This window comes from Myotis yumanensis, unplaced genomic scaffold (assembly GCF_028538775.1).
Source record: "Myotis yumanensis isolate MYYU_CA2020_CCGP unplaced genomic scaffold, mMyoYum1.0.hap1 SCAF_20, whole genome shotgun sequence".
NCBI classification, from domain to species: domain Eukaryota; kingdom Metazoa; phylum Chordata; class Mammalia; order Chiroptera; family Vespertilionidae; genus Myotis; species Myotis yumanensis.
Window position 1 is genome coordinate 7,712,917 of NW_027223771.1, and position 25,279 is coordinate 7,738,195.

The 25,279-nt window shown below is 56.8% G+C and overlaps 1 long non-coding RNA gene across 1 annotated transcript; it reads left to right on the top strand.

The window, feature by feature from the left end:
- Window positions 1-16,417: 16,417 nt before the first annotated feature.
- Window positions 16,418-23,463, top strand: LOC138998527 (uncharacterized). The gene is made up of 4 exons (XR_011469182.1): window positions 16,418-16,692; window positions 16,781-16,824; window positions 19,598-19,726; window positions 23,309-23,463. It is a non-coding gene; the product is annotated as an uncharacterized lncRNA (long non-coding RNA).
- Window positions 23,464-25,279: the final 1,816 nt, after the last annotated feature.

Here is a 25,279-nt window from a genome sequence, read left to right on the forward strand (position 1 = left end):
AACAGCCTCCTGCGTATCGATTTCTGGGCGGTGCGGTCGACTTCAGCCCACTCCCCTGGAGGGAGGATGGAGACCAATGCCGCTCCGTCCCCTCTGTTTCCTGCAGGCTTGCTGGAGTGTGACCAGCTCCCCGCTGGCTACGCGACCTTGGGCAGGTCACCTCCCTGGGGCTCAGTGGCTCCGAATCCATGTCATCGGGCGATGCCATGGACCGGAAGGGCCACTTTCCTCAGCGGCCTCCCTCCGCAGGTATGACCCAGCCTTTCCCGACTTGTCGGATAAGGATATTGAGGCTGTGGCAGCCGGTGACAAGACATGGTCGAGAAGGCAGTTGTCCCACCCGAGGGAGCCCGGGGACCAGGTTAATGAGGCATCAGAAGGCAGGTCTGGCCTTAGCAGGTTTGACTTAGTGGAGAGAGCATCTGCCTACAGATTAAAGGGTCCCAGGTTCGATTCGGGTCAAGGGCACGTATCTTGGTTGCAGGCTCCTCCCCGGCCCAGGCCCGGGTAGGGGCTCGTGCAGGAGGCAACCCATTGATGTGTTTCTCTCACATCGATGTTTCTCTCTGTCTCTCCCTCTCTCTTCCACTCTCCCTAAAAAAATCAATGGAAAAATATCCTTGGGTGAAGATTAACAACAAAAGGCAGGATCAGAGTTTTCTCCAACAACCTACCCTGTACCCCACACGGAACCCCTAGAACCGATTTGACCCCAAACAGCAGCTCCCCGGGAGGGTAGTGAGTGCCCGCTAGGTGCCAGGCCTCCAGCCAGTGCCAGGGAGACGGTTGCCAGCCCTCCCGTGGTCTGGGTCAAGCAGGGGGACACACTGAGGCGGGGTCACCCTCCTGGGAAAGGTTAGGGAGGGGCCAGACATGAGGAGGAGGGGCCCCCATGAGAGGGGCCCTGGATTCATCCTCAGGACCCAGCTAGGTGGGTATCACCCTGCTCCGGACAGTGTGCGTGGCAAGGGGGACCCGCCCGGCTCTCTGGGGTCCTTCTCTCTTTCCCCTAAGCCACCACATGGGCTAATAATAGAACCTTCTGGTCAATTCCACCTTCTCAGGCGGCACCCCAGCAGGACGCTGCCGTCCCCTCCCAGCGGTGAGGTGGAGAACAGTGAAAGGAAACAGGCTGAGATGGGGTGGGGACCTCCCTGCGCCCGGGCTCCTGGGGAAAGAAAGCGCCCGAGTCTGAGAAATCCCCTTGGCCCGGGAGGACGGAGCAGCAACGCCCAGCCCCGCGTGGGTGTGCGGCCTTCAGCGGCACCACGCCCTCCGCCCCCTGAAAGCTATTTCTGCCGCTTCCTGGCTCGGTTTCTGTCCCTCCGCCCCCACCTCTGTCTGGGTTAGACCGAGAGGCCACCCGCAGGGCAGGCCCTGGCAAGGAGGGGGAGACCAGCCTGGCCCCTTTGCCAGGTGAAGGGCAGCTTTAACCCCCGGGACGCCAGTTGAAATGGAAAATTTGGAAAATGAGAGCAATCGTGGCTCAATCCACCTGTCCCTGCCGAGCAGAACCTGCTGGTGCTCCCCGCCAGGCTTGGGGGGCTTCTGGTAACTCTTCCCATGGCAGGGACCCCGTGAGCTGTGGGGGCCGACAGCCGCGAGTCATCACTTTCTCTGGTTGGAGGGGTCCGGAGTCTGTGACCTGTAACAACCTCCATCTTCCTTCCCTAGAACAGGGCAGGGGGCCAGGAAGGTACCCCGTTGCCAAGGGGCTAGGCCACGGCAGAGCCCTGTGGGCCCACTAACTGACAGCTGGTTCGTAGCTCCCAGCCCAGAGTGTGTCTCCTGTCTGCCACTGCCCCTGCCCCCGCTGTGCCCCATGGCGGCACCGTGCAGCTCCCAGGGGCCGAGCAAGGGAAGAGCAAAACCCGTCACAGAGGGGTTCTGGTTCTGGTCACACATTCGGAAATGACCTCTTTCCCCTTTTTAATAAAGAGTTTCTATGTGGATCATAAATAAGCCATCTTCTCAAAGTCCCCCTGGAGCCCTCGGATAGATAGGCTCAGGGCCACTGTGTTCAAAATCACACCCCCTCGCCGGCCGCCGTGGCTCAGTGATTGAGCATCGCCCTCTGAACCTGGAGGTCACGGTTCTATTCCTGGTCAGGGCACAGGCCCGGGTTGCAGGCTCAATTCCAAGTAGGGGGCGTGCAGGAGGCAGCCGATTCATGATTCTCTCTCATCATTGATGTTTCTCTCTCTCTCCCTCCCCCTTCCTCTCTGAAATCAATAAAAAAAATATTTTTTTTAAATAAAATCACACCCCTCCTCACCTGTCTGGATCCGCTGCCTACCTCTCCTGCTTTGTCTTTCTCCACAGCATTTATTGCCAGAACTGCACTCTTTGTTTTACTGATTTGTCTTGCTTTGCATCTCTTCCCACCGCACCCCCAGTAGAAAGGAAGCTCCATGAGGGAGTGACCAGGTCTGTTCTGTTTACTCTACATCAGTGGTTCTCAACCTTCCTAATGCCGCGACCCTGTAAATACAGTTCCTCATGTTGTGGGGACCCCCAACCATAAAATTATTTTCGTTGCTACTTCATCACTGTCATTTTGCTACTGCTATGAATCGTCATGTAAATATCTGATATGCAGGATGTATTTTCATTGTTACAAATTGAACATCATTAAAGCATAGTGATTAATCACAAAACCAATATGTAATTATACATGTGTTTTCTGATGGTCTTAGGCGACCCCTGTGAAAAGGTCGTTTGACCCCCAAAGGGGGTGCGACACAGGTTGAGAACCGCTGCTCTATATCATCACAGCCTACACTGTGCCTGCCAGGCCATAAGCACGGTCAGTATTTCTGAATGAACCGAGAGGAACCTTCTCTCAGAGAGAGGGACCCTGTCTCAGCAGGTTGGGAAGCGAGGATCCAGGGTCCCCATCGCTCCTCGGAGCCTCCTGGCGGCAGCTTCCTGGCGTAGAATCAAGCCCACCCCCTTTCCCGTCCTCACCGCAGGCAGGAAGGCCCTGCTCCAAGTTGACCAGCAAGTCCCGGCTTCCCAGCGTCCACCGTGCTCTTCCCACGCCCCTCATCCTCACACTGAGGCCCGCAGACCGTCACCAGCAACCAGTCCGACCCCCACCCTGGGCCCGTGGACCAGAGGCTGTGCTCTTATTGTTATTTTTTATTGTTGTTAATCCTCCCCCGAGGATATTTTTCCATTGATTTTTAGAGAGAGTGGAAGGGAGTGGGAGAAACAGAGAGAAACATCGCTGTGAGAGAGACACAGCGATTAGTTGCCTCCTGCACGCACCCAGACCAGGGCTGGGGATCGAGGCTGTAACCGAGGTACATGCCCTTGACCAGAATCGAACTCCTTCAGTCCGAGGGCTCACGCTCTATCCACTGAACCACACCAGCTAGGGCGCAGAGTCTGCATTTTAACAAAATCCCGGGTCCTAAAGTAAGTGTGGGTGGCCGGCCCACAAATGATCCCTTCTCCCAGGCTCAGAGAAGTGCTTTGCTGAAACCATCTTGGTTTCTTTCTTTCTTCCTTTCCGCAGCTCCTAAAGCAGCCAGCGCGGGGCTGAGGGGGCCGGGCCTTCATGTTCCTGCGAGAACGGGAAATGGTGAAGGGCGAACCCAGCAATTAGCCTGGGCGAGCGGGGAGGCGAGGCAGGCGCTGGAGAGCCAGGGAAACAGCAGCTCTAATTGCGGGGTGTGCCAGCCTGGGGCCTAGTGTGCGCGGGGGAGGGGCATTGAGACAGCAGCCACCTCTGTGTGAGTGTCTGTCAGGCTCCTGGGGGCGGGGGGAGCGGGGGTTAGGAGTTGGGGGGGGAAGGAGGTGGGGAGAGCAGTAGGGAGGAGCTGGGTGGCAGGGATGCAGAGAACTGAAAACCCAGCTGCCAGGGGGCCTCTGCAGGCCTGTGCCCCCCTCCCCAGGTCTTCACCCCCCTCCCCAGGCCTGCACCCTCCTCCCCGGGTCTGCACCCCCTTCTCCAGGCCTGCACCCACCCTCCCCGGGTCTGCGGGTCAGCCAGGCTTGCTGAGCTGTTGTCTCCCCTAGGGGCACCCTCTGTGATGCTGCCCCAGGTGTCTGCAGGGGCCTGTACCAGGCTCCTTGGCACCTGGAGGGCCGGGCTTCCTGCTGACAGCTCCGTTCACCGCTTTGGAATGAGGTCTAGAGAGGTGTAGGCCTTCGAAATGATGCTCAAACTGGGGTTCCCGGAACCCTGGGGCACCATGGAGGGGTGAGAGGAGGAATCAGGCGGGCTTCCTGCCCCTCACCCCAACCCCATCCATGCACCCCAACTGCCACCAGGCGGCTCGGTTCCTGTCTGTTTTATATATTAGAGCTCCGAATGAAACGTCACTTCAGAAATGAGCTTTTGCTACTTTTTTGAAAAAAGGGAAGGGAAGGAAAATGTTTTCATTTGACATAACCATGATTTTTCTGGACTTATCTTACCCCGTGCTGCCCGGATAAAAGCAGACCCTTCCTTATCCCCCAAACCCCAAAGACCAAGTGTCCCCACACCCAGGCCATAGCTCCCCTCCTGGGGCGGGTGGGCGACTTCTGTCCTCCCCCCGCCTGTGAGATCTGAAATGAAGAGAGGAGGTACCGGGGAGAGGCACCCAAAATAAAGGCCGCGGAGGATGAAAGCCCGAGTCCAGTCTCCCCCCCGAAAAAGGACGTCCGTTTGTTCTCAGGGCGAGTTGAAAGAAGAGCGAGCATTGTCCTCATGAAACGGTTTCATGTGAAGCCTTTGCTTTGGGGGTTTGTGCTGGTTCTGGGCCTCCTCTCCTCCCGTGGCCACTGCACATGAAAGGCGGGGTCAGGCCAGGCGTGTTGGGGGGCGCGCGCGGCCGGTTTCGCTTTGATTTTCCCCAGAGCAGCAGCGGGGAGCTCTTTCTACCTGGGTGTCTGGCTGTCTCCTTCGGGCCAGTCCCAGACCCAGACCGGACTGAGAATAATTCCTCCTCAAAAACACACATAACAGTTCCCGTTAAATGTTCCCAATGCTCCACGCCTCCGTCAAAGCTCAGAGAGGCACCTTTGAGGGTTTTTCACGGAACAGAAATAAAAGCTCCACAGAGGCTGGGAAAAACGGGCTGCAATCCCCCCAGGTGTGTGCCCTGCGGCTGACATGTGAGGGGCAGAAAAAGAGCCGGGGCTCAAGGTGAGGAAGGTTTGACACACAAAGGGGAGGACGAGAGGAACTTGGCCCCGGAGAGAGGCTGTCTCCTGGGAGATTTCAGTCATTTTTGTTGTTTTTTTAAAAATATTTTTACTGATTTCAGAGAGGAAGGGAGAGGGAGAGAGAGAGAGAGAGAGAGAGAGAGAGAAACATCAATGATGAGAGCATCACTGATAGGCTGCCTCCTGCATGCCCCTCACTGGGGAGGGAGCCCACAACCCAGGCTTGTGCCTTGAACACGAATTGAACTGTGACCTCCTGGTTCATAGGTCGACGCTCAACCACTGAGCCACACCGGCCGGGCTATTTCAGGCGTTTTTATGATGTGAGCCAACACTGGGCCAATGTGACCACTGCTAGTTACTTCTACTAAGGAGGGAAGTGAACAATCCCAAACCAGGGGTAATCCCCAGGCCAGAGGCGCCTTTCGCTCCCTCCCCACCTTCCAACAAGGCAGCTCTGAGCCTGGAACCTAAATCAGAGGGACCCAAATTCATTCATTCATTCGTCCATTCATTCATTCATCCATCCATTCATTCACTCAGTAAACGCTAGACTCCCGTCCCTGTTCTAGGTGCTAGATATACAGCAGGAAACAAAAGTGCTCCAGCCAGCCTTGCACGGACCAAGAAACCCAGGTAGAACATCAGCAGTTCTCCGGGGCTCCGTTCTCAAACCAGAGCTCGACCGTGAGTCACCTGGGACCTTGTTAGAAGTCAAAGGGGAACCTGAGCAGGAGCCTGGGGGAGGGGGGGGGGCGGGCCTGAGGCTCTGCATTTTTAACAAGCTCCCAGGGGGGTCACCGCCGCTGGCCCCAGGTGAGAGCGCCAAGCCGTCTGGTTCCCTCCCAGCTCCGTCACCGGCCCTGTGAGCCTGGGCAAGCGTTCCAACCACATTCTGCCTCAATTTTCTCATCTATAAAAGAGAGGTCCAAGTGGTTCCCACCACACAGAAGTGTATGAAGGAAATGATTTTTTTTTTTTTTTTGGCCTAGGTCTGTTTGAAGTGAGGTTTTCCATCCCTTGCACAGTCTCAGCGATACATTTTTAAAATATAAATTTTTTAAATTGATTTCAGAGAGGAAGGGAAAGGGAGAGAGAGAGAAACATCGATGGTGAGAGAGAATCATGGATCGGCTGCCTCCTGCACGCCCCCTACTGGGGATCAAACCCGAAACCTGGGCATGTGCCCTTGACCAGGAATCAAACCGTGACCTCCTGGTTCATGGGTTGATGCTCAACCACTGAGCCACACCTGCCGGGCCATCATGGATTTTTTTTTTTTTTAAAGCACATTGCCTGTTTCTTGTTTTTTTATTCTCTCTCGAACTTTCCTTCTCCTGAAAGCAATGAGGGTGCGGCTGCCTCTGGCTGACCACCAGGGAAAAGGTGGGGTGTGAGGACTTGAGGAAAGAAACAGTTCCAGGCTGAGTCCTCTGAGACACCTTCTCTCTGCACAACCAACCCAGGAAGGGAGGGAGCTGTCACCGCTGTGGGTGTGGAGGGGAGTGGGGGGAGAGGGTGTCACGCTGGGGACCAGAGGGGGTGGATGAGGTTGAATGCCCTAAGTTCTAAGGGTCTCTTGTTTGGAGTTGGGCTGTGTGCATTAGTGAAGTTCATTTAAATATTTATAATAATCAGTACATTCATTTTTGGAGCAGGAAATGCATGGCCTCTTTTCCAAGACAAAGTGGCATCGAGTGACACTTCACTCCTTCCCCACCTCCAAGCCCTTTGTTCACTCCCCAGAGGCCAGCGTGGGGACGGGCGTTGTCCAGCCAGACACAGAAGCGCATCCCTGGGCGTGTCTGCCCTTTCCCGGGTGTCTGGGTGTGTTTGTGTACAGGCTGCGGCGTACAGTGGGCACTGCTCTGCTTCCTTCCCGCACCTCCTGTCTTCTTCTTTTTTTTTTGTTTGAATCCTCACCCCAGGATATTTTTTCTATTGATCTTTAGAGAGTAGATGAGAGGGAGAAGGGGGAGAGACAGAAACATCGATGTGAGAAAGAGAGACACACATCGACTGGTCGCCTCCCGCACACGCCCCGACCAGGTCCGGGGATCGAACCTGCAACCGAAGTATACGTGCCCTTGACTGGAAATCGAACCCGAGACTCTTTATTCCGAGGGCCGGCGCTCTAACCACTGAACAACCGGCCGGGCTCACCCTCCTGTCTTAGAGAAGGTTCCAAACCCACCCCTCAGAGGTCGCCTTCGGACGGGTCACCCAAGGCAGCAGGAGAGGTGGCCCAGTGTCTGTCGCAGGAGGGGGCCTGGCACCAGACGCCAGTGAAACACTCGGCTAGTCCCTGGGAATGCCACCTCCTCCGGGAGCTGTTGGTCCAGATCGCTGATTAAGATTCACAAGAACAATTTAACCCCTAACTTAGCATTCGGAGGAGAGGCCCCCTCCCTGGTGCCCTGGCTTTGAGGTTGTACCTGATCCTTGTTGACGAACTCAGCGCCATCTCCCGCCCCCCCCCCCCACTTCTCACTCATGGACACGGGCCACCTTTTGTCTTGCCCCCCTTGACTATCACGGCTCCCAAGCATCTCCCTGGACTAATGCTAGATCCTATCTGTGACTTGCAGTGGAAAATCTGTGTCACTATTTTTTCCCATCGCTCAAGCATCCATGGAGTCAATCTTTTTTTGCCAGGAGTTCTCTCACTGGAGCTTGACTACAAAAAGGAATGTGAAAACTGCTGATTAACTATTCAAATGATCCTGCTGTCATTTGCTCTACATGTCAAGATCAAAAGCAGTGACAGCCGCCCTGGCCCGTTTGGCTCAGTGGATAGAGCGTAGGCCCGAGGACCGAAGGGTCCGGAGTTTGATTCTGGTCAAGGGATCATACCACAGTTGTAGGCTCGATCCCCAGCCCTGGTCGGGTGTGTGCGGAAAGCAACCAATCGATGTGTCTCTCTCACATCGAAGTTTCTCTCTCTCTCTCTGTCTCTCCCCCTCCTTTCCACTCTCTCTAAAAATCAATGGAGAAATATCCCCCGATGAGGGTGAACAACAACAAAGGAACAATAACCACGTATCCCCCTCTTCTGCTTCTGAAAACGGCAACTGGAGGAAGACACCCGCTCCCAGCCATCTTCATCACACATGCCCTTCCTCGCCGGCTCTTGGCATGGAAAAGATGAGTAACCGATGTCAGAGGCTAGCAGCCAAAACTCCCGCCCGGCCCTGGCCAGGAAAACAGTCCCTCCCCCAGCTGTGACCTCTTCCCACCAGCTCCCACAGCCTGGGCGCCGGGCATGAAATCGCTGAGCAGGACAGTGGGTGCTTCGGTGGCCAACTGCCCTCTTCAGGACATTCCCTTAAATACTCACTGGGCCAAGTGAGAGTGTCCATGGCTTCCCCTTGGAGGATGACGAAGCTGAGCCTTCTTCAAGACAGATGGCCTTCGGAAATCTGACTGGGGATGGAGTCCACAACCCGGGCATGTGCCCTGACCGGGAATCCAACCGTGACCTCCTGGCTCACAGGTCAACGCTCAACCACTGAGCCACACCGGCCGGGCTCACCAGTATTTCTAAAAGGAAAGAAGTGAGCTGTATTCAGAAGGCCATTTGCCCGAAGCGTTTTTCTCGTACAAGTCAAGCCAGGTGACATTTAACCCTTTCTTTTCCATGATGGACCATGTTGAGAATTTTTCATCAGCGGGCTGTTTCTGGCTGGGTTGACAGCCACTTTTTGATTGACATGAAAATTGGCAGCAAGCAGCTCACACGGCGATTTATTAAACTTCTGTGGTCCATCAGAGGCTGTATCCGAGCTGGTGCAGGATTGCCGAATCGCCCAAGCAGCCTGATTTGGGGCCGTACCAGATGTTTGCATCTGCATGAGAAGAAGACCCGGGAGGCTGGGGGCGTGCATGCCTACTTGATCCGAGTTTCTCCAAGGTCAGATTATCTCTGGTTCCCTTCCCGACCTGCATATTCATAAGGACCTTTGCACAATTAATGAGACGGAAGATGAAGTGGTTACAGATTGAGAACAAACCCTACCACTGTGATTAGAGTAGAAGTTACCTAGTCAGTCCGATTAGCGTTCCCAATTCAAACCAGCTAACACAGAGGCATGGCCATGAAAACCCACACAGCCGCCGGAGCCTGGGCGGGAAAGCCAGGGGCCTCGTGACGACTTCTACCTGTGACGACCCTTCCCCTGGGAGAGTCCCCGGTGGTGGCATCATGGAGGAGAGCAGGTGGAATCCCATCCCATCCCATCACAAGGAAGCCATTGCTTGCCCCCATCGGTGGTAGAAGAAGAAGTAGCATCGCCCGACGTCGATTTGCTTGGATCTTTCCCAGACTCCTCCTTGGGAAAACTTATGTAGTGGTGTTTTTTTTTTTAACTTTTTAAAAAAAGACTTTTTATTGACTTTAGAGAGAGAAGTAGGGAGAGGGAGAAAGGGATAGAAACATCAATGATGAGAGAGAATCATGGATCGGCTGCCTCCTGCATGCCCCCTACTGGGGATGGAGCCCACAACCCAGGCATGGGCCCTGACCGGGAATCGAACCGTGACCTCCTGGTTCATGGGTCGACGCTCAACCACTGAGCCACGCCAGCTGGGCTGGATATCTGTCTTTTTGACAAGCCCCAGACGATGCTGATGGACACCAGGAAAGCCATGGAAGATCCCTTGTTGGCCTGCAGAGAACCCATGGACTCTTGATATTGAAAACATTTTATTGGCACGGGTATTTTCCTGGGGAGTAGCTCCCACCAGGATCTCCAAAGTGGCATTGCATCCCAAACAGGTTACTAACCCCTGGGAAGGATGAAAGAGGTGAGGAGACTAGAATTGGGCCCCGCAGCAGGCACTGGCCACCATCTAATCCAGGGTCAACCATGGAACCTGCAGCTCAGAGGCCTCCCTGTGCTATCAGGCGTTGGCAGCTCTTTCCTCCAACCCTGGGGGTGCAGGTGACAGAAGTACGGGAGCTCAGAGAGAAGAGAGAGGGGGACAGGAGGGCCTGGACCAGAGCTCTTCCCAGCAGAGGGGGGCCCATCTGGCCCCCGTAGGAGGGGACGTAGCCTGAGCTCCAGCATGTGGGTGGACGTAAGCATGGCCTGGGAGGAGCCAGGCACGGGCCTCCCAGCCCAGGGAGCACTGCCCACAAGTCCATCTTCTCTGCCAAAATGCCCAGTCTCTGTGCCTACCCCTCCACACTCAGAGTTTGGTCCCATCTGTACCTGGAGCAGATGGCGGCCCCTCCCTGGCTTTGAGCGCCTCCCCCACCCAAGGGAGCAGGGAGACCTCCCCTGACCTCCTTCCTGTGTGATCGCTAATGAGATCACGTCTGCCTGCCGGGACGGGGCGATTATGCTGCCGCACCGGGTTATTACCCTTTACAAGTGGCGCTCGCCTGCCCAGCTGTCTGCCCGCCCCGGGCCGTACACACCTGGCCGGGCCAGGGCAGCTGCTGGGAGCCGCTCCTTGGCAACTGGCTCATTAGCAGACGTGGCCTCCACAGCGGGCAGAGCTGGGCGGCGGACGGCACCCAGGCCTGTCTGGGCCTTGGGGCCAAATCCCAGGAGTGGTACATCCCACCGTGCCACACCTAGCCCCGCTCAGCCCTGGGGCGGCAGTCGGGAAATCAGGAGGCACTGAAGGTGAGGGGAGGGTTCCTGCCCCTGCAGAGGCCTGGGAGTCTCAGAGGGGAGCCCCCTGAGGCCCCCGCCCTGCGTGGAGCACCTTCAGCAGGACCCGAGCGAATAGCAAAGGAAGGCGCCCACAGTCCCCATGAAGGCCTGTCTCCTGGGCTTGGCCGGCAGCGTTGTCCTGGCGGTGCCTCCTCCAGCACGCTGCCATCCTGAACCCTGAGGAAAGCCTCAGTCTCAACCGACATCTGCCTTCCAGATTTCCCAGCCCGTCCTGTCCTTTCCATTGGCTCGATCCCTCCCAGCCTGGTGGCAGGGCCACCAGCTTGCAGAGAACAGAGGAGGGGCTCCCAGGAGTGCCGCGGGGTGTGGAGGGATGTGGTCCTATTTGTGTGAAAATGTCAATCAAGGAAGATCCCCTGCCCGGCTGGTGTGGCTCAGTGGTTGGGCATCGACCCAGGAACCAGGAAGTCAGAGTTGGATCCCCAGTCAGGGCACATGCCCGGGTTGCAGGCTCCTTCCCTAGTAGGGGGCGTGCAGGAGGCAGCCGATCCATGATTCTCTCTCATTGTGGATGTTTCTATTTCTCCCTTCCTGTCTCTGAAATCAATAAAAAATATTTTTTTTAAAAAAGAAAGAAAGATTCCCTCAGGGGCGGAGCCCTGGGAGAGAGACGTTTACCTGCCACGGTCTCCTTCCTTCTCTGTGTCTGAAGGTGCGGCAGGGTCCCCTGGAGGGTCTCATTCCCCACAGCGCCCTGGGCGTGTCCCCAGTGGCTGATTGACAGGTGGAGGGAGGGCTGGGAATCATCCAGGACCAGGTGGGCTTGGCCACTCACCCTCAGCCGGCAGTCCCCTCAGCTGCACCTCCCAGCCCCCTGCTAAGTGCCTGTGGGAAAGGCCCTGCTCTCCCGTGTCCTCTCTGCACCCCGCCCCCTCAGCTGTGACCGCGTTGCCCTCTCTGGGTCCTCTACATCCTCCCTCCATTTCTGCTTTCAAAAGGGGGAAAAAGCGTTTTGATTACGAAGCATTTCCAGGGCTGTTTAGGTTGGCCAAGCGCTGGCACTTTTGTTTGCCTTCCCTCCCGGCCCTGCCTGAGTGGAAGTAACGTTATTATCTCCTCTTGACAGGTAAGAAAGTGCTGACCGAGAAAGGCCCACAGGCGGCCAAGGTCGGACGCCATGCAGCCCAGGACATGGCGCCCCCCCCCCCCCCCCATCACCGCCAAGCGTGGAGGCTGGGCCGGTGGGCAGGGCGGAGGCTGTGGGGACAGAGACCCCAGCCCAGAGGGTCCAGGAACTGCTCGAGGGGGACACCAGCACCCACTAGAAGCAAGAGAAGTGAGGAGGACGAGGCTGCAGATCCTGGGTGCAGGGGGAGGAGGCCTGAATTGAGTGAGTATGAAAAACATGGAGAAAGCAAGTCCGGGTTGAGCGCCTGCCACGTCTGCCAGGCTTCACCCCTTCCATTCTTCCCACAGTCCTGTCCTCATGTGATTCTTTTTTATTATTTTAAGTTGTTTAATTTTTATTGATTTCAGAGAGGAAGGGAGAGAGAGAAAAACATCAATGATGAGAGAGAATCATGGATCGGCTGCCTCCTGCACGCCCCCTACTGGGGATCGATCCTGCAACCTGGGCATGTGCCCTGACCAGGAATCGAACCGTGACCTCCTGGTTCATAGGTCAATGCTCAACCACTGAGCCACACCGGCCGGGCCTCATTTGATTCTTAAAAGCACCAGTGGGTGGTCAGGGAATGTCACAGACACCAAGGCTCTGGGCACAGGGATGTGTCCCTCAGGGCCTCTCTCTTAATGGCACAGCCTCTTGGGAAGTGTCCTGGGCTTGATAAAGGGCCAGGGCATGGGGCAGGGAGAACCGGGAGGCCCTGTTGTGACCTGTGAAGCCCTTGGTGGTGTGAGTCACCCACTGTAGAGTGGCCACGGAGAGGTGGGGGGGCAGGTACCAGCCTGGGAGCCAGCCCCCTTCCCCCTCCGCCTCACCATCTGGACTTGGTTGCCGGCCGCCCCACTTCTCAGCTTCCCCAGCTGCTGGCCCCTCACGTGATCGAGTTCACCAGCGAGTGGCACGTGGCAGCGTGCCGGCTTCAGGGGAAGGACCGGCTCTAGACACGGTCACCACCCTGTCTCCTGCTCTTCCTGCTCCTCCTGCCTCCGTGCAGAAGTGAGGCCCGGCCAGGGGTGGCCGTGGGGTGCCTGAGGATGGCAGCGCCCGCAGCTCCAAGGAGCCCGGCTCCCCCGTGCCCCTCCCACGGCCACCCAGCCCTGTCTGCTCCAGCCGGGTTCTGTGAGGAACCGAAACCTCTATGAGAGGCTGTGGTCGGCTGTGGTCAGGGGCAACTGAGCCCAATCCCAAGTCCCAACGGTCTAGGAGCCGTCAAGAGGGGCCCCCTGACCTTGAAGTCTCTCGGTCTCAGACCTGGCTTCCAGGTCCTGGGGACCAGCCCTTACCCAGCACACACTCAGCCCCACAGCCCCTCCCCGGGACCTCCCTCCAGGGGCTGTGCGTGACGCCCACCCATTCTGGGCCTGCTGTTCCCACCACGGCTGTCTTCACCCTGCCAGGCTCAACTGTTAGGCAGGCAGCTGGACAACACAGCAATTTCCTTTTTTTAAGAAATATATATATTTTTTATTGATTTCAGAAAGGAAAGGAGAGGGAGAGAGAGAGAGAGAGAGAGAGAGAGAGAGAGAAACATCAATGATGAGAGAGAACCATGGACCGGCTGTCTCCTGGAATCGAACCTTAACCTCCTGGTTCTTGGGGTCGATGCTCCACCGCTGAGCCACGCCGGCCGGGCTGGTCCCATTTTCTTAAGCGTTTCACGAGGTTCTCCCAGAGGCCCGTGCCGAGAGTGGGAAGCCATCTCTTGGGACATAATTACCGCCACACAGGTGGAGAGCTGGGGCTGACATCAGGGCCCTGGATGGCTGGGCAGGCTGGGCACTAGACACCTCCCGGGGCCACCAAGCCCCACCTGGGGGTCCAGCCTGCAACCCGGGCACGTGCCAAGCCCCCCAGGCTTCCCGCTGAACGCCCAGCTCAGCGTCACCATGGAGATTTTCACATTGCGCCCCGGAAATCCCGCGCCTACGTCTGCTGTAACTTGTCTACCCCTCCCCATTCCTGCAGGAGCGCCACCTCCCTTGTGGCCACCAACCCCAGGGCAACGCGGGCTGGGACTGATCTGGCCTGTGTGGCATCACAGTGTGGGGGCCCTGTCTGCCATGCCCAGCTGACCCGGGCCCCGGCAGGAGCGCATGGCCTCCCTCCTCTGCCACCTCTCGCTGCTGACTCGCCTCCTCCAGGAGGAGATAAACCGCCGGGGGACTTTGTTTTCTGTGACAGCACGTGGGGGCTGCGCCCAACAGAAGTGCAGGGTGAGTCACCAGGACCGGTTTCCTCCGAGCCCACCCCTCCCCCTCCCGCCCCACCCCCACCACCGTGGCCTGTTTGGGCTTCTCCCTCTCAGGAGGCGCTTCCCAGCCTCACATACGTGTCCTGGGTGTTTCTGTCTTGTGACTCAGGCCCAGCTGCCACCGCATTCCTGCTGCGACACTTGGCCGGTGTGGGTGGGCAGCCCTGAGTGGGCCGGGGGGGTGGGGGGGACGGGGTGTTATCAGAGTTCTGCTTGGGACCCAAATCCAGAGAGCTCGCCAGCCCAGGGGCCCGGCCACACCTGCTTGTCTGTGAAGGAGAGGGGGCAGGTGGGCCGGAGACCCAGGGGAGCAAGCATCTGCCTCCCCCGGGGCAGCGGGGCCTCTGCCAGGTATGAAGTCGCCGGGGAAAGAATGTCCCGGCCAGCTGATGCCTCCCACTTTCTATCTCCAGCCTGGCCCTCCGCCCTGGACTCCGGGCCCATAAATCCAGCTGCCTCCTCCCCAGACCATCATTCCCGACTTCCACCCCAAAGGCTACTCCTCCTGCTACCTTGGCGCCTCCATCCTTTCTTAGCTCAGGCCCAAAGCCATGTGACATCCTTTTTTTAAAATTTTTAAAATAGATTTTTATTTATTTGGGAGAGGGAGAGGGAGAGATAGAAACATCCATGATGAAAGAATCATGGCTCGGCTGCTTCCTGCACGCCCCCTACTGGGGATCGGGCCCACAACCCGGGCCTGTGCTCTGACCGGGAATGGAACCGTGACCTCCTGGTTCCTAGGTTGACACTCAACCACCGAGACACACCAGCCGGGCTAAGCCCCACATTTGGCTTGGTCCCCGAATGCGAGGTGGGGAGGTGCACAGACCAGGTTCCCGGAACCTTGGAAGCTGCCACCAGCTGCCATCACTGGCTGCCGCCTTCAATGCCATGTCGCGAAGCCACGGGTGGTGGAAGGAGAAATCGTCCCCATGGGTAGGACGGCTTCTCTGATACGCATTTATTAGCAGAGCAGCCGAAGGTGTCAGGAGCTGAACGGAGGCAATCAGAAAGGATATGTGCACCCCTATGTTCATAGCAGCACAATTCACCATAGCTAAGATCTGGAAACAGCCTAAGTGCCCATCAGTAGATGAATGGATTAGAAAACTGTGGTACATCTACACGATGGAATACTATGCTGCTGTAAAAAAGAAGGATCTCATACCATTTGCAACAGCATGGATGGAACTGGAGAGCATTATGCTAAGTGAAATAAGCCAGTCAATGAAGGAAAAACACCACATGATCTCACTCATTCATGGATAATAAAGACCATTACAAACTTTTGAACAATAATAGATACAGAGGCAGAGCTGCCTCAAACTGATTGTCAAACTGCAGCGGGAAGGCCAGGGAGGGTTGGGGGACAGGAGGGAGGGGAGTAAGAGATCAACCGAAGGACTTGTATGCATCTATATAAGCATAACTAATGGACATAAGACACTGGGGGGTAAGGGAGGGCAGGGGTTTGTGAAGGGTGGGGGGGATAAAAAGGGCACTTATGTAATACCCTTTGTAATACTTTTAGCAAAAATAAAAAAAATAAAAAAACAGGTTTACATAAGGTTCTTCATGGGAAGAGATTGGTTGAAAGACAGTTTCCCTTTCCACAAACCTGTACCCGACACAAAAACCCTTTATTTTACAGATTAAGACCCCGAGGCTGAGCCGAGGTGAAAGCCACGGCCAAGGTCACCGAGCTGAGAAGAGCTCCAAAGCTTGGCTCCAAACTCAGATCTTCTGACTCGAATCCAGCGCGGCCGGCCGAGGCAGGAAATGGGCAGGATGGCCCCTCCGGGCCGGCTGCTATGAGCTGGCCCGTCCTCAGATAAGGAGCTCCCGGGAGAGGAAGGATCTGGGACAAAGAAGATCTGAGCGGAGCGGGAGGACAGGAAATTCTGTCGGCTGGGATTTTCCCTGCCACCGGGAACCCAGCAGAGGGGCAGGAGGGGCCAGCGCGCCAGGGTTCCCGGAGACGCCCAGTTACGGTACCAGGCTCCGCAGCGGGCCCCGGGTAGGCAGAGTCCCTGCCCTCTAGGATCTCACCATCCAGGCAGTCCGATCCCCAGGGTGCAAGGAGATCCTGCCAATCACAGCTGCCGGGGGCAGGGGCGGGGGGCTGCTCAGAGAGGAAAACGCATTTGACTGGGGCCCTGGGAAAGGGTGGGAAGAGGGGGCTGGGTAGAGCAAGAACAGGTGATTTTCTTTTTAATATTTTTATTGATTCCAGAGAGGAAGTGAAAGGGAGAGAGAGAGATGGAAACATCTATGATGAGAATCATGGATAGGCTGCCTCCAGCACGCCCCACACTGGGGATCGAGCCTGCAACCCGGGCATGTGCCCTGACCGGGAATCGAACCGTGACCTCCTGGTTCACCGGTTGACGCTCAACCACTGAGCCAGGCTGGCCGGGCAAGATCATGTGGTTTTCCAAGTGAAAGAATCAGCATGGGCCATGGCATGGAAGCAGGTGGGAACCTGAATTTGAAACCAGAAGTGGGGGTGTGGGGCCAGGCAGCAAGCTCAGGGCCCCGTGTTGACATGCTCTCGCTCTGCAGGTGGCCGGGAGCCGTCGGAGGTCTGTGCACGGGACAGTCCCAAGGTCAGTGTGTGTTTCTGGCAGTGAGTCCTGGGCGGAGGGGAAGGGGAAGGGGAAGGGAAGGAGGTGGAGGAAATGTGGAGGCCCGCTGCTGTGGCAGCTAAGACGCCGAGGGATGAGGTAGAGGCCAGGGAACCAGAAAGGCGGGACTGGTTTTAAGAAATATATTTAAACTATATCTGGCCCAGGTGTGTGTGTGTGTATAGTGTGTGTGTGTGTGTGTGTGTGTGTATAGTGTATATGTGTGTGTGAGTGTGTGTGTGTGTGTGTGTGAGTGTGTGTGTGTATAGTGTATATGTGTGAGTGTGTGTGAGTGTGTGTGTGTGAGTGTGTGTGAGTGTGTGTGTGTGTGAGTGTGAGTGTGTGTGAGTGTGTGTGTGTGTGAGTGTGTGTGTGTGTGTGTGTGTGTGTGTATTTTGTAGGCAGCATGACCAGGCCTTGGAGTGGGGCAGATTGGTGGATTTTTGGTCACCAATAGCCAGGGCCCCATTTCCTCCTAGCAATGGCACAGGCTTATTGGAGCGAGTGTCTGTCACGTATGACCAAACGTGTCCCGACTGTCCCAGGTGAGGACGGTGCATCCCTTTGAAACACTGGACTTTTGCTCCCCAAGGATCCCCCCGCAGGATCCCAGGGGAGCTGGGGAGAGAAGGGACCAGTCCACTCACACCCGGCTGAGGTTGAAATCCTCTTTCTGACACCAGCTGAAATGCAAGAGTTAAACTCTAAGGATGTTTATCACCATAATTAAGCCCTCTCAGAATTAAGCAGGCATTCCTCTCCTCCTGCGATAACTGAACCTTTCAATGTCAAGCTCAAGGACACACACACACACACACACACACACACACACACACGGCTTCTGGGTGTAATTCATCTGTCTAGACGGCTCTGCATTAACCCATTAATCTACGTGTGGCTAATGACTCTCAAGGCCACATCTTGACCTTGACCTCACTTGACATCACGCTGCCTCCCCACCAATCCAAGGGTAAAGATCGCAGGTGGCTGGCTTGTCATACACTCCCTGCCCCCTCTCCCCAACAACTTGACTCGAATATGTGAAGCATTCTGTTTTATACGTTGCCCAGGATTCCACACTCCTCCCTAAACCTTGCCCCCAACTCAGGGAACCCGTTATCTCTGGTACCGGCTCCACGGGTCCCCTTCCTTCTGGGGTCACCGCCTCCCCAGAGCCCCGCCACTTCTGGGACCACGTGCCCAGCATGGGGACAGGCAAACCGACCTTCCCCTGGCTTCCTGGGGCGGGGGCCCTGCCAAGACCCCGACTCCCCAGTGCTGAGGGAAGTCCTGGGGACACCCATGGTGGCAGAATGGCGTGGGGAACGGAGGGTGAGGGCGGGGCAGGGCTGTTCTGCCCTCTTTTCCAGACGAGTGGCCAAGGGGGCATGTTCACTGCTGGCTGTGGCAAGGCGCCGTCCCCCTTCCGGGCAGGCCCCAGGGGTGGCCAGGGACAGGCGGCCCCAGCAGCTGCCCGTGTCAGGGTGGCAGCTCAAGGCCCCAGCGCTGTTCATATGGTGGCCCAAGGCCCAAGGCCCACCCCGTGTTCAGTGTGTGTAACTTCAAAGCAAACATTGCCTTTTTTTAAAATATTTTTTTTATTGATTTAAGAGAGGAAAGGGGGTGTGGGGGGGAGAGAGAGAGAGAGATTGAGAGAGAGAAACATCTATGAGAGAGACTCATGGATCGGCTGCCTCCTGCACGCCCCCCACTGGGGATCCAGCCCGCAACCCAGGCATGTGCCCCGACCGGGAATGGAACCGTGACCTCCTGGTTCATGGGTCCGCACTCAAACACTGAGCCACGCCGGCGGCGGGGTAAGACATTGCCTTGTATCAGGATCCCACGCAAATCCCAAGCCCCAGAGGCATCCATTAGGAGCCCGCTGCTTCTCTGTCTCCTTGGCCGCCAGGTCAGAGAGCTGCGCCGGAAAACGCCTCTCACTGGTTCCATCCCCTGCCCATTTCCACACGGACGACAATAACCCCACAGGGACAGCGTGGCCGGGAACGCGTCCCCATGACAAAGGAGGGAACAAAGACAGAGAGCTCTGCCCAGGCTCAGCCCCTCGGGAAGGTCAAGTCTGAGCTTTCATTCCCCACGTGTCTGTAAACTCCCCTCAGATACCAGGGCGACTGCCATGTGTTCCTGTAAGGCTCCGACGCCCATCAGAAAAGCGGCCCCCGCCACGTGGCTGCCCGCTGAGGTCTGGTCCCCCCTGGAGGACCTGCCTGGAGCAGGCTGGCCGGCCACACAGCGGAGGCCGAGGCCGGGGTGCCGCTGCCTGGGCACAGTCAGGCTGGCAGGTCCTCCTCGCGGGGCCCTGGCCTGGTTTGCGATGCATTTTGTTTCCCTGGTGGAAATAAAGGTGGAAAATGAGAAGGAACCCTGCTCCCCATCCCAACACACACACACACACACACTCACACGCATGCACACACACACACACACACAATGGCAGCTCACACTATGCCCGGCGCCCCGGGACTCAGACTGAGCACACCGTGTCCTCGGAGGAGGCAGACGCAGACCCAAGGAGCGTCCCTCCCGAAGTGAAAGAGGAAGGAGAAGGCGGCCGGAAGTGCTGAGTGTGGGCTTCCGATGGAGCCCACCCACCGTCTCCGGGGTTCCTGCGGGAGCCTGGGGGCCCGGCCACGCGGGGGCCAGGGTCACGGTGCGGGCAGTGCAGGCGTGGGCAGGGAGGCCAGAGGGGGCCTTGCTTAACCTGCATCTCCTTCTGTCGGCTCTCTTTCAGCCTTAAAAACAGGACACACACACTTCCTCTTGTTCCTCTGGGTGGAGCATAATGAAATCTGGGACCAGAAGAGTGGCCCCCCGCCAGCGCCACGGCCCTGTCCGCCGGCTTCCTGGCCGTCCCCTGAAGGTACACAGGACAGTCTGAACATCTGTTCTGTCCTCTGCTGTTGGACCTCCCTGAGGCTTGTGGGGTGTGTGTGTGTGTGTGTGTGTTTAATCTATTCTGATATAATTATTTTTACTTTTAAAAATATATTTTTTTTATTGATTTCAGAGAGGAAGGAAGAGGGAGAGAGAGAGAGAAACATCCATGATGAGAGAGAATCATGGATCGGCTGCCTCCTGCAAGTCCCCCACTGGAGATGGAGCCCACAACCCGGGCACGTGCCCTTGACCAGAATCGAACGTGGGACCTTTCAGTTCGCAGGCCGACACTCTATCCACGGAGCCAAACCAGCTCGGGCATTTTTACTTTTTATAACCACAAAAGTAATATATGTCCATTGTAGAGGGTTTAGAAAATAGTGATTAATACAAAATTGTTTTTTCTTTTATCCTCACCTGAGGGTATTTTTTCCTTTGATCTTTAGAGAGAGTGGAAGGAAGGGAACAGGGGAGCGAGGGGGGGCGAGAGAAACATCGATGTGAGAGAGACACATCGACTGGTTGCCTCCCGCACGCGCCGGGACAGGGACCAGGGATTGAACCTGCAACCGAGGTACATGCCCTTGACTGGGAATCTAACCTGTGACCCTTTGGTCCATGGGCCGACACTCTAACCACTGAGCCAAACAGGCCAGGGCTCCCTGAGTCTTGTTTTTTATCTTACTCATAATATGGGGGCCCCTGCCATAATTCGGGAAAGTCAAATGAAATAGAATAACAAACACGTAACTTCAGTAAATCCCACGTGTGTGTGTGTTATGTGCATTCATATCCATTAAAACATATTTACACTCTCTGTGTCCCCTCCGCGTGGAGCCTGGGGTGCCCCTGCCCTTGGCTCAGGTTCTCCTGGCGAGGACAGCTGCCTGGGGCCGGCCTCTCTCCTCCCGCGCCCGCCCCGCCCCTGCCTGGCAGCCGCTGAGGCCAACTGGGATGGGCAGCTGGTCCTAGACGGGAACTTGGAGGCCTGACCACGGGCAGGTCGCTCCCTGTGCGGGCCCCAGGCCTGGAATGCCCGCTCGTGAAACTCTAGCTGGCCGACCTTTTGGGTGAAGTGCCGCCCGCCTGTGCCTTGGGGGCCCGGGACGGAGGGAGGGCGGCCTGGCGGGAAGTGACGGGACGCCCGTCGCACTGTGGCTGTGTGCCCTTCACCCTGGCTCTGAGGCCACTTCCCTCCCAGCTTCTCTTCCCTCTGCCCTTCAGCATCTTCCCTGCCACGTACATTGCTGGGGTCAAATAATAGTGACAGCAGCAAGTCCCCCACTGGAGATCGAGCCCACAACCCGGGCATGTGCCCTTGACCAGAGAAACACCAAGCCGCCCTCCGCAGGTGGTCCCTCCCGCCAGGCTGCCTGCCGGTGCACCTTCTCCGTCTCCCAAGCGGAGCCCCTCATCCTCCCAGCCTCAGCCAGCCCCACCCTGCGCCCTGTGGCTCTCAGTCCCACCCCATGTTGTGTGTTATGCACACATGTGGTTGTGTTTATTTGTGTAGCGTCTAGAATGTAGATGCCAAGGGGGTGGGCTAGACCTGACATAGAAGGGGTGCTCAGATAATAGAGCCCGGCCGATGTCACTCAGTGATTGAGCGTCGACCTATGAACCAGGAGGTCACGGTTTGATTCCTGGTCAGGGCACATGCCCAGGTTTCGGGCTTGATCCCCAGTAGGGGGCGTGCAGGAGGCAGCCGATCCATGATCCTCTCTCATCATTGATGTTTCTCTTTCTCTCTCTCCCTCTCTCTTCCTCTCTGAATTCAAGTGTGTGTGTGTGTGTGTGTGTGTGTGTGTGTGTGTATAACAGAGGCATAAAATGAATGAGTGGATGAGGTAAGAGAGGCTCAGAGAGGGCAAGTTGCTTGTCCAAGGCCACACAGCTGGCAAGTGGTGTAAAGAGTCTTGGGATTCCATCAACTTCGACTCCTGGACACCTGGTGCCTGAGCTGCCATCCCCACCCGTCCCTGCCCCTTAGAGGCCCTCTTCCCTTGCTCCACACACCTGCACAGGGAGAACCTTAGCTCTGCTGTCAATCACACCCTTCCCTTACCCCCTACCCAGGTAGCATCACCCAGGGACACAAGGTGGGGATTGGAGTTGGGCTCAGGGGCCCAGCTCGCAGCCTTTCTCAAGCAGACAGACCTGCAGAAAGAAGAAGACAACCATGCCATCCGTGGGAGGGTGGGTCCCAGCACGAACCGTGGAGAGCCTCCTCCCGCAGGCTCCTTCCCATCCTGCTCCCCTGCACCCGGCAGCGTTTGAAGACGGGCCAGCCGGCTCTACCTGTCTTGCACATTTGGAATCTAGGTCATTCTGCTGCCCCCTCCCTCCTCTGAATGACAAGCAGGCTTTCTCTTAGGGTCTCAGAGCCAGAGAGAGGGGATGGGGGCGGGGGGCGGCGAGGAGGGAATGTTTCAGTGGCACCCACACCCTGCCTGCTGCTGTCAGGCACACTTCATTTGGGAGCCACTGTAATTTATGAGATGCAAATGGATTTAGCATCAAAAAAAAAAAAAAAAAACCTTGGAAAAGGTACAAAGTGCACCTCACACCCTTGCGCTCTCAGGCGTGTGAGGGGCTCCATTAATCATCTCAGACAAAAGAGATTTCATCTGAGGCTGGTGGCTGGGGAGAGCGCCCGCACCGCTCCCTGAGCCCGGGAGGCCGGCGGGGGGAGCAGGGGCCGCTGGCTGCGGGCCTGGCCTCTGGGGCGCGCGCTCCGCACTTGCGCTTAGGTCTCCTCCTCTGAGTCAGGCAGCAGATGAAATTACAGAGGTTCCTGCACAGGATGAATCAGAAAGCAGGATCAAGCCAAATATTTAGACAAGCCTTGCCCCGCGTGGGGCAGGAGGAGGCTTCGCAGCCAGCAAGCAGCCAGCCCGGAGATCGTTGGGGGTTTTTTTTTTGTGTGTGTGTGCTTTTTTTCTTGACAAAGTGCCTCCTCGCACAAGGCAGGCTGCCGTGTAGAGAGAATCCGCTCCCATCCACAAGGCACCCTGCGGTCTGATCTCTGTGCCAGCGCCTGGGAAGGGGCTCACATGCACCCCAGGGCCCCGAGCAGGGATTCCGTCTGGCCCCCAGACGAAGGAGCATGTCAGGGTGCAGCTCGCAGGGTGGGGGGCGGGGAGGGGGGAGGAGATGGCTCCCTTTGAGTCACCCCATCTGCCTTCGCTTTCTGGGAGTCATCAGGGCGGCGGGCGAGGAGGGGATCACCCAGCCCGCCCACCACTCCTGCCCGGGCCCCGGTCTGTCCAGACGGGTGCAGACACCAGACCCGGTGGCCACAAAATGAGGAAGGAGGTGCAGCCCTGTGCCCCGTGGCCAGGCTTACAGCTGCGAAGCCGTTCACGAGGGGCCTAATTGCCACCCTCCCGCAGCTTCAAAGCCAAGGGCTTTCAAGGCCGCTCGGAACAATAAAGCTGGTAATGACAAGGCCACTTTAGGTTTGTCTGGAATCTCGCTTTTTTTTTTTTTTTTTTTTCCTTCAACGAACTTTTGAAAGGGCTCAGCATTCTGGGGGTTATTTTAAGCCACCTTTCCCCCTCTGCAGGGATGCTCCCAGGAACCAAGTGAGGCGGCCTTGAAGAAAACAGACAGATCCCTGCGAGCATGCCGTGGATACTGGTGAATAACCGCAGGGGCTCCCAGATGCTGGGGGCTGACTCCGTGCGGCCACGGGAATGTCCTCCATGAGCCTCCTGAGAGCCCTCGCAAGGCGAGTACTGTCACTTTCTCACTCGGCAGACGAAGAGGCAGGCTGGGAGAGGTTATACGGCCTTTCCAGGACCGTACAGCTAGTAGGTTGCACATCCAGAAATTTATATATATATATTTATTGATTGATTTCCGATATGAAGAGAGAAAGAGAGAGAGAGAGAGAGAAACATCAATGATGAAAGGGAATCATGGATCGGCTGCCTCCTGCACGCCCCACACTGGGGATCGAACCCGCAACCCAGTCATGTGCCCCTGACTGGGAATCGAACCGTGGCCTCCTGGTTCATAGGTCATTGCTCAACCACTGAGCCACGCCGCCCGGGCCGCACAGCCAGAATTTAAACCCAGGACACCCCCTTCCCGATTATATGCTGCCTCTCAGCAGCACCCTTGGTGCACAAAGCCTGTAGCAAAATGACCACGGGAACAAGTAAGTGCAGAGCCCTCTGCGAAGTGATCAGCCTGGGCGGCTGCCTCTGGGAGCCTGGCCGGCCCTAGAAGCCGGAAGCAAAGGCTGAGTGGGGGTGGCTGGCTTCCTCAGAGGCCAGACAGTCCTCCTCATGGGCTAGCCAGGGTCCGGCCACGTGGGCCAGCCCTGCTTGCTCGGAGACAAGACTCAGCAAAGGTCCTCCCGGCCAGACACCCCCGAGACACCAAGGCCGCTGAGCTTGCACGCGGAGCAGACCTGCCTTTGGAGGCACGGAGCCCCCGCGCCGGCCCACACGGCCGGGACACCGCGTCCACGAGCACCACTACGTGGAGCCGCAGAGCTTGCGTGAGGAACCTCACGGATCATGCGCCCAGACTCGGTGCGCCAGCAGTTCACACAGGGCACAGAGGGATCCGTTGCTCCGTGATGTCTGGGGACCCTGAGAGACGCGGGTGGTCTGTGGCTGGTGGCTGGGCTCCTCTGGAGATGTCCTCACTCACATGGCTGGTGGCTGATGCTGGCTGTCAGTGAGGACTCAGCTGGGACTGTCACCAGAATATGTGTCTGTGGCTTTGGTGATCTTAGAGCATGGAGGCCTCGGTGTAGTGAGACTTCTTCTATAACAACTGTATTTGTCTTCTGGGGTTGCCATACCGAAGGACCACGCACTGAGCGGCTTAGAACCCAGCAGAACTGCCCGGCCAGCGTGGCTCAATTGGTTGGGTGTCATCCCATGCATCCAAAGATCCCTGGTTCGATTCCTGGTCAGGCCACATGCTTGGGTGGTAGGGCTGATTCCCAGTAGGGGGCATGCAGGAGGCAGCCAATCGATGTCCCTGCCCCTCTTTCTAAAATCAATAAAAAACATTAAAACAAAAACAAACAAACAAACAAAAACACAACAGGACTGTATTGTCTCACAGTTCTGGAGGGTAAAAGTCCAAAGTCAAAATATAAGCTCAGTTGGTTTCTTCCGAGGGTGTGATCTAAGCCAGGCCTCTCTCCTTGGCTTGCAGGCGGCCTCTTCTCCCTGGGCCTCCCTCTGTGTGTCCGTGTCTACATTTTTCCCACCCTCTTCTTAAAAAAATATTTTTATTTACTACAGAGAGAAAGGGAGAGGGAGAGAGAGATAGAAGCATCCATGATGAGAGAGGATCACGGATCGGCTGCCTCCCGCACGCCCCATGCTAGGGATCGAGCCCGCAACCCAAGCCTGGCTTTGGTTGTTGACGCGGAACAAGATGCTTTTGGAGTTGAGAAGACTTTTTTTCTCGGAAGTGCCTGGCTCTTGCCGTCGAACACCTCCCTGTCTTTTGTGGCACGGACCTCAGGGGCCTGTCCTGGATGTCAAGACATGGACATTGGTCTCTTCTC